Source organism: Symphalangus syndactylus, chromosome 21 (genome assembly GCF_028878055.3).
Source record: "Symphalangus syndactylus isolate Jambi chromosome 21, NHGRI_mSymSyn1-v2.1_pri, whole genome shotgun sequence".
Classification (NCBI taxonomy): Eukaryota; Metazoa; Chordata; class Mammalia; order Primates; family Hylobatidae; genus Symphalangus; species Symphalangus syndactylus.
The window spans coordinates 39,131,643-39,144,827 of record NC_072443.2 but is presented as its reverse complement, the minus strand read 5'-3'; the positions used below and the strand labels follow the sequence as shown (position 1 = coordinate 39,144,827).

Sequence of the window (13,185 nt, the reverse complement as noted above, 5' to 3'; positions counted from 1 at the left end):
TCTTAGACTCTCTATCCATGACTAAGAGGGAGCAGGACTACACCACATGAATGACCTCTGGCAAGACCAATAGAAGAATTACTCAGTTGATTGCAGCCAGCACAGAAAATCACGAGAAATACTGAATTATTACCACTGTAAGGCACTAAATGTTGGAGTGTTTTATTACATAGCAATAATTAATGCATGTTGAAACTTGGCCAGAGATTTTATAGAAGTAGGAATAAAGACATAGAAATCACTAGACTATATTTTGTAGATAATACCTTATTGTGATGGACAAGAAGATGTGCTACCTAGTCCTCCTTCAAGGAATGACTTGCTGCCCAGCTATGGAGAATGCAGTTAACACACAGCCTCAACAGTTAGCTCCTTTAGGTTTTATATCTCAGGTGCCAATAATTGCCTCTCCCAAGATTATGCCACATTTAGTGACTAAGTGAGATGGGGATAGAGAGTCCCAGCAATTTCAATCCAAATGATGACATACTTATGTGCAATTCTTGCTCAAGAGCTCTCCACTGGGCTGGTCAAGCTTTCTTAATAAATTAATAGGAATGGTTGTGCTAGGGACAGTTTCCTTGGGGTTGTAGATTATGATAGCAAGCATTAGCCCATGTAAATAAGCTGTCCTAGGCAACCTTCTAGGTTCATTCCGATGAAGATTCCCATCATTATGTTTCCTGCAGACTGCTACTGTCAGTTATGGGGAAGTAATGAGCTATGTCTGTTATTATTAGTCAGTGACTCTACCATGTTCCTGCTGGTCAAGCAAAGTCTGTACTCACCACTTACCTGGCCTCCCTGGACTTTTTAACTTCTTATAAAAGTAAAGGATAGACATGATAACAAATCAGACCCTGTCTTGACACTTTCATTGATTTGTTTCAAAAACTAGATTAGTTCATCTTATTATTATAATAATATTAAAGTACATACCCAATGTTTTTCAAATAATGTAATGTTCACAATGACTTATCAAGATGAATATATCATCCCAGGTTAAAAAAAACTGAAGCTTAGTTACACAAGGTCATATAGGTAGTAAATGGATGATTTAATCCTAAATCTTGATGACTCTTAAGCTCATGTTTTTTCTGCAGGTTCACTGTCTCTTATAGAGCTAAGCATTGACTGAAATAGAAGGGAACAAAACACAACTGTTTGAAGGGTCATGGTCTAAATTCCTACCATGTATAATTTTCTTTGACACAACTAAGTAAGAAAGAGAGAGACAGAAAGAGAGTATGCCAGAAATTAAAGGGAAAAAAGAAATAATTAAAATAATCAACTCCATGGAGGAAGAAGAGCATAGTGGTGACCACATAAAAGGCTGGATAGAAGCCCGTGAAGTCATAACATTCGAAGAGAATGAACATGAGGGTCCCAATACTCTGACATGTAAGAATTTACCTCCACCTCCTGAAACTTGAAAGGGGTTAATTTTAAGACAAATAAGGAGGATGATTTCACACAGTATTGAGTGGATTTAAAGAACTCATTATCCCATAGAGATAGTACTAGCTAAAAACACAAAGGGTTATAAGAAATTTGTAAATTATTCCATCAGCAGCAGACCCTTAATGGTTTGGCGAGAAAACCAAGAAAATTTAGGATTGGGTTGGAAAGAATAACCCATGATGTTGAGATCCCAAAGCCCTTCTGTGGTCCTCTGCCAGGCGCAGAGTTCTAGGTGGGCTAGTCCTCACCCTACCCTAATTTAACACTTCTTATATGCATTTGCTTGCTTCTGGGAGAAAGAAGATGCTGCACTGGCAAAATCCGTCTGGACAAGGCTTTGGATTCAATTTCCCAAAACTGAACATAATCCACCTTATTTCTCCCTCAAAGACAAAGCTTGTGTCTTTGTCTTGAGGTCACCTGAATAGTGTGGAGTGGGGTAGTGGTGTGGCAGGGGTAGCTGAGCCCCTTGTCTCCTAGAGCAGATTCGCTGTAAACCCAAAAGTGCCTCTTACTTGGGCCTAACCCCCAGATTTCTTGAGTATAAACCTCATCTCTGCCCCTAAATTGTGCCTGTGGTAAAGGGGGTTAAATTTTTCATTCTCACTCTATCATTGGTAGTTCAATAGATTTTTACTCTCTCTTCATCTCCTGCCCGTTCCCTCTAGGGGTAAAGGCTTGAAGTTTAAGTCTCTCTTGAAGAAATGGCCATGCTTCATTTAATCCTGCTGCAGCCAGACTGCTGTGGATGTCATGCTTCTGATGAGACATTAAATCAAGGTAAACATTAACCCCCCAGGCTGGAGCATCTATGAAGAGAAGAAAAATGTGGCTTCACTTCACAGGAAACACTGCAGCCAATCTAGGCCCTCTACGTTGCCTCCAGACCTCATACACTTGGAGTTAATTAGAAAATTCTCCCTCTGGAATATATTATAAGCTGTGTTTAGTTTGGTGGAGAAAATATTCTCACAAATCTTGCCTGAATACAAATGCTTCTGAGGAGTAAAAAATAAGAAAATATAAATAAATTTGTGCATCAAAGCAAAGTACTTCTGCTTTCAACAAAGGCCAATATAATCTATATTTCTACATGACCTAGGTGCAATACATTAAGATGCAGACTATATGAGCAATAATGTAATCCAGTTAAATCACCCCAAAAGAGCAAAGTGATTTGAGAAAAGATCAAGAAGGCGCCAGCTCAGTATCCCCATTTCAGACTATCTGCCCCTAAAAGTTTTCTTTTTTTTTTTCATTTTTCAGACTTCAATCTAATTCACCTGGAATTTTCATGTTAGGTAAGGATATAATTTCATTTTCTTTTAAACTAATTTTACCAACAAAATTTATTGCATAATTCTTTTTTTAAAACACGTATATAAAACATATATGCTTACCTGCATCTAGGCTATTCTTGTTGATCCCTGCATCAGGACCACACTGATTTGATTATTGTAGGTTACTTTATGTTTTAATATCTTATAGGACCAGTCTCTTTATTCCTATTAGTTTTTAAAATATTCATGTTATTCTTTCCCATATATTATTCCAGTTACAAATTCACTTTGTTAAGGTCAAGCAAATAAATCACAATGAGGTTTCCACTGAAATTAAATTAACTTAGGGAGGAATTGACATACCCTTTAGAAATACATCTACACTAGACAGTCCTTTCTTAAAATGTTTCTTATTCAACATATGTGTAGGACTCCATCTATATAAGTCAAAACTCATTGGTTACCAGGAACAGAAACTCAATTTAAAAGGTCTTTAAAAGGGGGAAGCACTGTGTACAAGAATTAACTCCAAATTGATCATAATTCTACATGTGAAATCTAAAACCATAAAGAAAAAAATTTAATTCTATGTCCTTGAATTTAGCAAAGATTTTTTAGATAGGACACAAAAACCAAAACCTATAAAATAAGATAAATAGGACTTCAAAATTAAAAACTTTTGCTCTTTGAAAGACACTGCTAAGAAAATGAAAAGACAAGTCACAGACTGAGAGCAAATGTTTGCAAAACATAAATTTTATAAAAGACTTGTGTCCAGAATATGTAAAGTATTCTCACAATGTAATAATGGGGAAAAAAAAACACAATAAAAAAGGAGCAAAAGATTTGATCAGACACATCAGTAAAGATATGTGGATGGCAAATAAGCATATGAAAAGATGTTTAACATCATTTTTCATTGAAACCAAAATAAGATATCATTGCACACCTATTAGAATTATTCATTTTTAAAAAAAAACATGAAACCACCAAATACTGGTGAGAAGGAAGAGCAATGGAAATTTTTGCTGGCAGAAATGCAAAATGGTACAGCCACTTTGGGATACAGTTTGGAAGTTTCTTATAACATTAAAAGTATATTTACTGTATAATCCAGCAATCCTACGCTTAGATATTTACCAAGGGAAATGGAAATATGACCACACAAAAATCTGTATGCAATTATTTATTGTGGTTTTTTTCATAATTACCAAAATCTGGAAACAATCCAAATGCCCATGAACTGGTGAATGCATAAACACATTGTGGTATAGCCACACAATGAAATATGACTTAGCAATAAAAAGGAACAAAATACTGATACTAGTAACAACATGGATAGATCTCAAATGCATTATGCTAAGTGAAAGAAGTGATATACTCAAAAGGGTATATACTTTATGTTTCCATTTACATGACATTCAGTAAAAGGCAAAATTACAGGAACAGAAAAACAGATTAGTGTTTGCCAGTGGATAGAGCAGGAGAAAGGGATAAGTAACAGAGGGGCGTGAGAGAACTTTCTGGGGTGATAGAAGTATCCCATGTCTTGATTGAGGTAGTAGTTATGCAAACTTTATGCACTGATCAAAATTCACAGGACTAGTCACCTTAATGGAGTAAATTTTACTGCGTGTAAATAGATCTCAGAAAAAAAAAAACCCATCCTACAAGGGGGAAAGGTATATATTGGCTCATCTGTTTGAAAAGTTTGGGTGTTTTCTGGTTTCAGACACATCTGAGGCCAAGTGCGTAAACACGTTCTTAGTTGTGTCCTACTCTTGCCCTTTTTTCCTTCACATTGGCTTATTCTTTCCAAGTAATGGTGTCCATCAGTCTCTTCCTCCTTGCAATGATCTTTACAGCTCATAAACTCAGAAAAAGATCTTCTCTTTCTTCATGCAACAATAGCAATTGCCCCCCAAAGGGTACTGATAAACCCTGCTTAGATCTCATACCTCCCTCTACACAATCAATATCTGGGCCCTGGAGAAAGAGATACTCTGATTGGCCATCTTGAGTCTTTCGCCCATGCCGGTGGCAGGAGGGACGGCCACATCAGAATCACTTGGTGCAGTAGAGAAGCAAATTCCAAAAGGAAGGAGAGCCAAGCAGACAAAATAACAGATGTCTTGACATCCTCATTCTTGATTACTGCATATCATGGTCTGTCTGCTGCTCTTGTTGCTCAACAATATCCAGCCAGGGCTCTTCCTTCAAGCTGTGTTCCAAGGAATCTTTACAGCATGTTTTCCAGATTTCCATCTTGCACATTTACGCTTTCATTTAAATATAGCAGCTTCTATGGATACTTCTCTTAACCTCCTCTTTTTTCCACAGGAGCCCAACCCAGTGTGTTTGGGTTGAATCAACTCTTCCATGCTGAGAGACTGGAATACATTTGACTCTTCAGTGGATGATTTCATCTGCCACTTTGGTGATATTAGTCCTAGGAAGTAACACTGCTGCCCACATTTGCCTGGTTCTCAGTTCAGTCCCTCAGCAGGTGCCCTGACACAGCTAGAGGACAGGACAAACAAGTGAGCTGGACAGACTTGAATTATGAATCTCTACTTACCAGCCTAACTCATGTACAGTGCTGTTATAGCTCTCATTGAATTGCAGAGACTGATCACACTGTCTGAATTTTTTAGTCCCCTCAGGAAGCAAATACTTGTATTTTTAGACAAATCCTAAGAACCTATCTAGTAAACGGTTTAATTTTACAAATAAAATAACAGAAGCCCTGAGAGCTTTTGGCCCAAGAGCTGAAACTAAAACCTTAGCCTCTTATCTACTTACTGGTGCCCTTGACACTATTTTCTGATGCTTCTCTTTTTCTCAGATTTCCTTCTGGTTAGTGATTTGTCTATAAATATTTCTACCACTAATGAATATAAGTGTTTTTGAAATGCAAGTAAGTCAAGGTCACCATCTATTTGGTAGTAGATTGATGTCAGAGATGATATAGAGCTTAGTGAGGTTCGGATTCAGAAAGGTTCAAATTTGAGTCCTGGTTTCAAAAGTATTAGCTGGGTGACCTTGGCAACTTACTCAGAGTTTCCTCACCTATAAAATGTGGATAATAATAGTATCTCTTTCAGAGGGATATTGTGCAGAATAAATCGGATTTTGAAAACATTAAGCAAAATAGCTAGTAGTCTTGTCTTAGCTGTTTTATTAGGTTGCCTCTTTGGTCTATACTTTTGCAGTAGTCAAAAGAAAGGGTTTAGGAAAGGAAACCAGAATAGAGAACTTTGCAAACAGAAGAACCAGTAGTACTGAAAGAGGGATTTCATTTAATGCTGCTTAAGAAAATATTTTTTTTTATGAAAATACCCCATATCGCTATAAAGGACTTTGGAACAGGGAAAGGAGGATGGTAGTTTCAGGATAAGAAAAGCAACCTTTAAGATTTTGCAAGCTAATGTTGAAATTTGCATCAGTATCTTGATCTCTTAAAACCCTGTGTAGAAAGGAGGTCAAGTTAGGTTTGGGGCAGCAAAAGGATAGGGTAGAACAGGAAAGACTCATCAAAATGAGACTGCAGTAGAAAAAATAGAGATGTTCTTAGATAAGGCAAGAAAAAGGAATTGTGAAAGCATCCTGGGTTCAGGCAGGGAAAGGATCAAGTTTAGGAGATCAGCTGGACAGTTGATATAGTTCAAGACAATGGAGGGTCCAGTGGCAAGAACGAGTAGTAAGAATCAGGAAATACTTTAGGAATCTGAATCTCACTCTAAGGAGTGGGACAATAAGACACTGGATCATAAATGGGAATTACTGGCAAGCGGCTTAGCTTCTAAGAAATGAACTCACCATTGCCACTGAGGCAAGGTTTTCACACATTTCCTGTATAGGACTAGGACTGAAGCCAGAGTACTGCAAAGTACACAGCAGGACCACGTGGGGAGATTTTAGGCCAGAATGGGTAGTGAGGAAACAGCACCCAGTTTGTGAAGGAAGTTCTTCACAGTCTTTACAGGCTTTCACAAGAAACAGACGTAAAAAAACACAGGGAAACATGAGTGCAGAATTTACAGAGATATTTTGGTGCATGTGCCCAGAGGCATTTAAAAATATGGCCTTGGTTTTCAAAATTAAGAAAATAAACAGAACACATTAAAGATAAAGACGGTATCATACAAAATCCTAGCTGATATATTTGTAAATTTTTTTTCAAGATTACTCTAAGGCCCCTTAGTTGCAGGTTTCGTCAAATAGGAAGTATATTTTCAAGTAACTTCAGTTATTCTATGGAATTTAGAGTCAGAAAGTTCTACAGTCAAATACTGTGGGAATTTAAAATTTGTAAGGATGAAAAAGTCTTCTGAAAGGGATGTCTTGGTTTCTTGATACAGCAGAGCATCCATGTGGGGGGCAGGGAGTAGGGAGTGGGTAGAAGTATGTGGACAATGTTTGGGTGTGGGAACAACTAAAGTTGAGGGACCAAGTTTAATCAGTAAGGCCAATCAGTAGTTGTACAAATCATCTAGTGGTTTCCTAAATGTGATTTATACAGATCCCCAAAACTCTGGAGTCCAAGAAAGCTTAGTCAGAAGCCTCTATATTCATTTCAACCAAAATGACTGCATTTCTTCTCTTTTTTTTTTAATTTAGCACCATTTATTGAGCAATCTCAGCTGTTGTTGTAGCTGCTGTGTGTCAGCCTGTTCATAAAACATAAAATTCTCTTTTAATTATCTTGTCCAGGATAGAAGGATCTTCCAGGTAGCATGCCAACAGAACAAGAGACTCTAATGACGCCGGCTTCAAGGATAGTGCCATCCAGAGATGGAGAGGGTCATGGCCCATTCAACTGCAGCTTCCAGAGGTTTTGATAAAGGAGTCTTTGGGAGCCCAGCCTGCCTGGCGTTTTGATGCTGTCAGTGTGAGTTTTGTATTTCATAATGGTGTTGGGAGATAGGTTAAGCACTCACCGAAGTGTATCCCGGATTCAGGCTGTGGTTGCTTGGTCACTGGCAGTCTTTTCCATATTGAAATAATGTCCTCTTGAAAGTGAAGAGAGACCACAGCCCCACAGATCTCCTCCCCAACCATGAACTGTTCCCCCAACATGGCCAAAATGAGATTCTCCTAGCAATGGGAGATCAAGCCCTTCTGCAGCCAAGTAATCCTCTTGTCACCATTTTTATACGCATTATCCTCCCACATGGGTTTAATTCCTTCTTTGAAGAGATGGAAGTCACTGTGTCCTGTCAGATCCTTTGGACATACCATGTGGCTATAAAACCTCCAGAACTGCTCCACAGAGGCAAAGGTGCCAATCTGTTTGATATTCTGCTCATAACTCTGTGAGCTGGTGGGACAGCCAGGGGTTCTCCTGGAGTACCAGAAAGTGTAGTTGTACTGCAGGGGATGCTCTGCCTGTCCAGGGACAATAGCCTTCCTCTTGTTACTGCTCTTATTCTTATCCCCATTGTGTTTTTTCTTTCTCAGTATCTTTCTGTGTGCTGCTTTCTTCATTCTGATCATGGTCCCTATTGTTGTCATCTTTCAAAGCATCAAATTTGTTGTTCATCCTCTTGCCACTACTGTGGCCACTGCCTCACTTCTGCTTTTCCTATGGGCTATAAATTGAGATTCCATAGAACATTCTGTTTGAGACAAAGGACTCTAATATTTATGTCAGAAAAACTGAAAAGGATATTGAAATGGACAAAAATAGATTACCTGCCATTCTGTAAAGCACTTCTTCCCATTTATTTCATTCAGAGAAGCCTGCACCTTTTATTGTCTTTTTTTTTTTTTTTTTTTTTTTTTTTTTTTGAGATGGAGTCTTTCTCTGTCCCCCAGGCTGGAGTGCAGTGGCGCGATCTCGGCTCACCACAACCTCCACCTCCTGGGTTCACGCCATTCTCCTGCCTCAGCCTCCCGAGTAGCTGGGACTACAGGCGCCCGCCACCTCGCCCGGCTAATTTTTTGTATTTTTAGTAGAGACAGAGTTTCACCGTGTTAGCCAGGATGGTCTCGATCTCCTGACCTCGTGATCCGCCTGCCTCGGCCTCCCAAAGTGCTGGGATTACAGGCTTGAGCCACCGCGCTTGGCCTATTGTCTTTAAGGTATTTTACAACTCTGTAAGTAATGCAAATGACTCTTGTCCATAGAAAAGCAAATGATTTTTATTTCTGGTGAAATTTTGCCTAATGGATATTGACCAGTTTTGCATGTGTTTGTAAACTTACTTCTTATTACCTACATATGTGCGGTGCTTAAATTATTTTGGGAACTAGTCGTCACATCTTACTGGTTTTCTCATTTATTAATTAGTTAAATAAAAGCCTTTACCAAAAGAATGAAACCGGACACTTACCTCTTGCTATATACAAAAATCAAATCAGAATGGTATAGAGACTTAAATCTAAGACCTCAGACTACTAACTATTAAAAGTAAACACTGGGGAAACTGTAGGACACTGGAGTGGGCAAAGATTTCTTGAGTAATACCCTACGATCACAGGCAACCAATGCAAAAGTGGACAAATGAGAGCACATCAAGTTAAAAAGCTTCTGCACAGCAAAGGAAACAATCAAGATGAAGAGACAACCCACAGAATGGGGGAAATGGAAGTGAAGAGAAAACCCACAGAATGGGAGAAAATATTTGCAAACTACCCATCTGACAAGGGATTAACAGCCAGAATATATAAGGACCTCAAACAACTCTATAGGAAAAACAACTAATAATCTGATTTAAAGGGGGCAAAAGATTTGAATAGATATTTGTCAAAAGAAGACAAACAAATGGCAAACAGGTACATGAAAATGTGCTCCATATCAATGTTCCTCAGAGAAATGCAAATTAAAACTTCAATGAGGTATCATCTCGCTCAAGTTAAAATGGCTTTTATCCAAAAGTCAGGCAATAACAAATACTGGCGAGGATGTGGAGAAAAGTGAACCCTTGCACATTGTCGGTAGGAATATAAATTAATACAGCCACTATTGAGAACAGTTTGGAGGTTCTACAGAAAACTATAAATAGAACTACTATAAGACCCAGCAATCTCACTCCTAGGTATGCACCCAAAAGAAAGAAAATCAGTATATCAAAGAGATATCTGCACTCCCACATTTATTGAAGGACTATTCACAATAGCCAAGATTTAGAAGCAATCTAAGTGTCTATGAACAGCTGAATGTCTAAAGAAAATGTGGTACATATGCACAATGGAGTACTATTTAGCCATCAAAAAGAATGAGCTCCTGTCATTTGCAACAACATGGATGAAACTGCAGGTCACTATGTTAATGTTAAGTGAAATAAACCAGGCATAGAAAGACAAACATTTCATGTTCTCATTTATTTGTGGGAGCTAAAAGTTAAAATAATTGAACTCATGGAGATAACAGGTAGAAAGACAGTTACCAGGGGCTGGGAAGGATAGTGGGGTGGGGAGGCAGTGGGGATGGTTAATGGGTACAAAAAAAATAGAAAAAGTAAATAAGACCTAGTATTTGCTAGCACAACAGGATGACTATAGTCAAAAATAATTTAATTGTCCATTTAAAAATAATTACAAGAGTATAACTGGATTATTTATAACACAAAAGATAAATGCTTGAGAGGATGAATACCCCATTTACCCTGATGTGATTATTATGTATTGCATGCCTGTATCAAAATACCTTAGGTACCCCATAAATATATACAACTACTATGTACCTACAAAAATTAAAAATTAAAGGCTGCCTCACAGCCCTTAGAAAGAACCAACCCTGCTGACTCTGTGATCTTGAATACCTATAGCCTTCAGAACTATGAGACAATAAATTTCTGCTGTTTATACCTCCCAGTTTGTGGTACTTTGTTACAGCAGCCTTAGGAAACAAATATAATTCTGAGGCAGTTGCAGTTGTCCTCAAGGAGATGGGTCCATGTCTGTTTATCAGGTAAGATGGCTCTCTCTGCTAAGAGCCTAAATATTAAAGAGAATTAGGGGTTACAGGGCCAACATGGAACCAGCAGCTAGACAGCGATGGCCAATTAGTGTTAATTCAATGGAAAAGAAAGGAAGAAAATCAGATATTTTATTATGTATATCCAAAGCACATTAAAATAATGAGAGGGTTACCAACTACTTCTAGGGTTCAGAAGTATTATTTCTGACAGTGGGAGGTCATTCAAGGTGGAATATGAGATAAGCCCTAAAAGTCAGGCTCATCCAGCATCCTGGTTCTCTTTAAGTCTAAAATGCTGTCAATAATGTGAGTTCCTGAAGTTTGAATGGTAATTCTCTGGGTACAAGAAAACAAAATTAAAATGCATGTTGTTTTTTTTAACTGTTCACTCTTAAAATGTGATCAAATTTAGCTAAGTTTTCATGGGTAATGAATGAAGAGTTACCATGTTTGCTCTCACAGAACCAATGTCCTTTACACACCCATGTATGAGTCCTCCTCACACACCTTTCAAACAGGGAGAAGTGACAGTGGAATTATTGAAATTGTGGATTTTTAAAAAAATCAAATGTGTATAAAAGTCCATGACATACAAAGAGCATACAATGATTGATTGCTAAAGCTAGAAAATATTAAAAATAAGAAAGGAAGACTTCAGATTGAAGCAATTAAAAATGTATTCAACCATCAAAAGTGTATGTATCAAGAAAGTATAAGAACCCTTTTATACATGTGAATAAAATGAATTGGGAAATGTTACATCAGATTGTTAGCCAGATTGACTACACTGAACTACTATATTGTTATGTGAAAACTTCACACCATCCCTCTGGTCATCCCAGAATCTTGCTTTCCCATAGCAGTTCTCTACTATCAATAACATGTGGCTACAACTGCCTTACATCAACCATGGTTAGCAGCACTGTGGAAGGCAGCCATAAGGAGCATGCTATTCTGCCTTGTAAGTGAATGTGATGTGACTTTCCTGACTGTCCATTGCCATAACTGTGATTGCCAAACCTGTGTCACAATTCCAACACGTGACATTCTTTTTTCCTTAAAAAAAAAAAAGACACTCAAATGTTAACATCCTTTATCCATAGCTGAATAAATAATTAGGGTAGATATATCTTTTGAAGGCAGTGGGACAAGTTTCTTCTTGTTTCTTCTTGGTGTCTTTAAACATTCATAGTCCTACTCCCATCTTTAAGAAAATAATTAAACATATTTACTTGCCCATTTCTACCTCCTTTATCTTCCCTTATTCTTACTGCTCAGTTAATAATGTTGTCAAAAGAGCATGAGACTGGGAATCAAAAACTCTGGATATAAGTTCAGACTCAAATTTTCTTGCTGTATGGAAGGAAAGTCTATGAAAATTCTTTAACATTTTAGCATTCTTGCCTATGAAATGGAATGATTATCATCAACCCTGACTACCATACAAAGTTATTATGATAGGAGATTGCCAGAAAAGTGCCTGATTGGACTTCAGTTAGAAAAACAAATGTATGATTGAAACATTAAATGTCTTACAATCCTGCCTGAGAGCAGTCTGTGAACAGGAGATAAGTGAACTGAACCTAGTATAAAAGGATCAGAAGCAGTCCAGGTAAGATGATAGTGAGCAGAAAGTGCTGTCAGATTTTGAAATGTTAACATTTATGAGAATAATATTGTAAGAATAAGATTATCTGAAGATAGTTTGAAGAGGATGCCATTTGCTCAGTAAAAGCTTTTGCTCGTGCCCCTGTCCCTTTCTAGATCCCCAGTTCTCTCCTATTGAGCCAAACTCTGTAGCTCTCCCTGATACTTCCAGACAACAATGACCTCACCTTTTTCCGACTGCCCAGAGCACAAACAATCTGTATCATTTTTATAGGTCCTTAACAGGTAACCGCATACTGTCTTGATTTCTATGCATTTGTATGTGTTAATATTCAACGGCTTCTTAGTTAAGGGTGATTTATTCAAATCCATAGGGCTGGGCACAGTGTTAGACATGTTAAGTGTTATTTCTTCCATCTGCCTTTGCATCTTATTCTACAGTGCTTTCAGATTTATGCTCTTTCCTAAAGGTAGTCTTGTATTTTCTAAGAAAAGTCAATTTTCAGCCAGGCACAGTGGCTCACACCTGTAATCCCAGCACTTTGGGAGGCCAAGGTGGGCAGATCCCAAGGTCAGGAGTTCGAGACCAGCCTGACCAACATGGTGAAACACCGTCTCTACTGAAAATACAAAAATTAGCCAGGTAAGGTGGCATGTGCCTGTAATCCCAGCTACTCAGGAGGCTGAGGCAGGAGAATCACTTGAACCCAGGAGGTGGAGGTTGCAGTGAACTAATCATCCCATTGCACTCCAGCCTGAGCAACAGAGCGAGACTCCATCTCAAAAAAAAAAAAAAAAAAAAAAAGTCAATTTTCTAAAATTTTCTTCTTAATATTACTAAATTATTTTCAAAGGTATGCCTGTCTTTTCTTTTAAGACTTCAAAATACTGTTATTTCCTTTGTGCTGAATA

At 38.0% G+C, this 13,185-nt stretch overlaps 1 long non-coding RNA gene and 1 pseudogene across 1 annotated transcript; one reads left to right on the top strand and one right to left on the bottom strand.

Moving 5' to 3' along the window:
• The first annotated feature begins 1,373 nt into the window (after positions 1 to 1,373).
• On the top strand, positions 1,374 to 2,972 carry LOC134735410 (uncharacterized). The gene is made up of 3 exons (XR_010118464.1): positions 1,374 to 1,401; positions 2,130 to 2,241; positions 2,728 to 2,972. It is a non-coding gene; the product is annotated as an uncharacterized lncRNA (long non-coding RNA).
• Positions 2,973 to 7,467: 4,495 nt separating this feature from the next.
• LOC129471379 (eukaryotic translation initiation factor 4E type 2-like) lies at positions 7,468 to 8,383 on the bottom strand (annotated as a pseudogene).
• Positions 8,384 to 13,185: the final 4,802 nt, after the last annotated feature.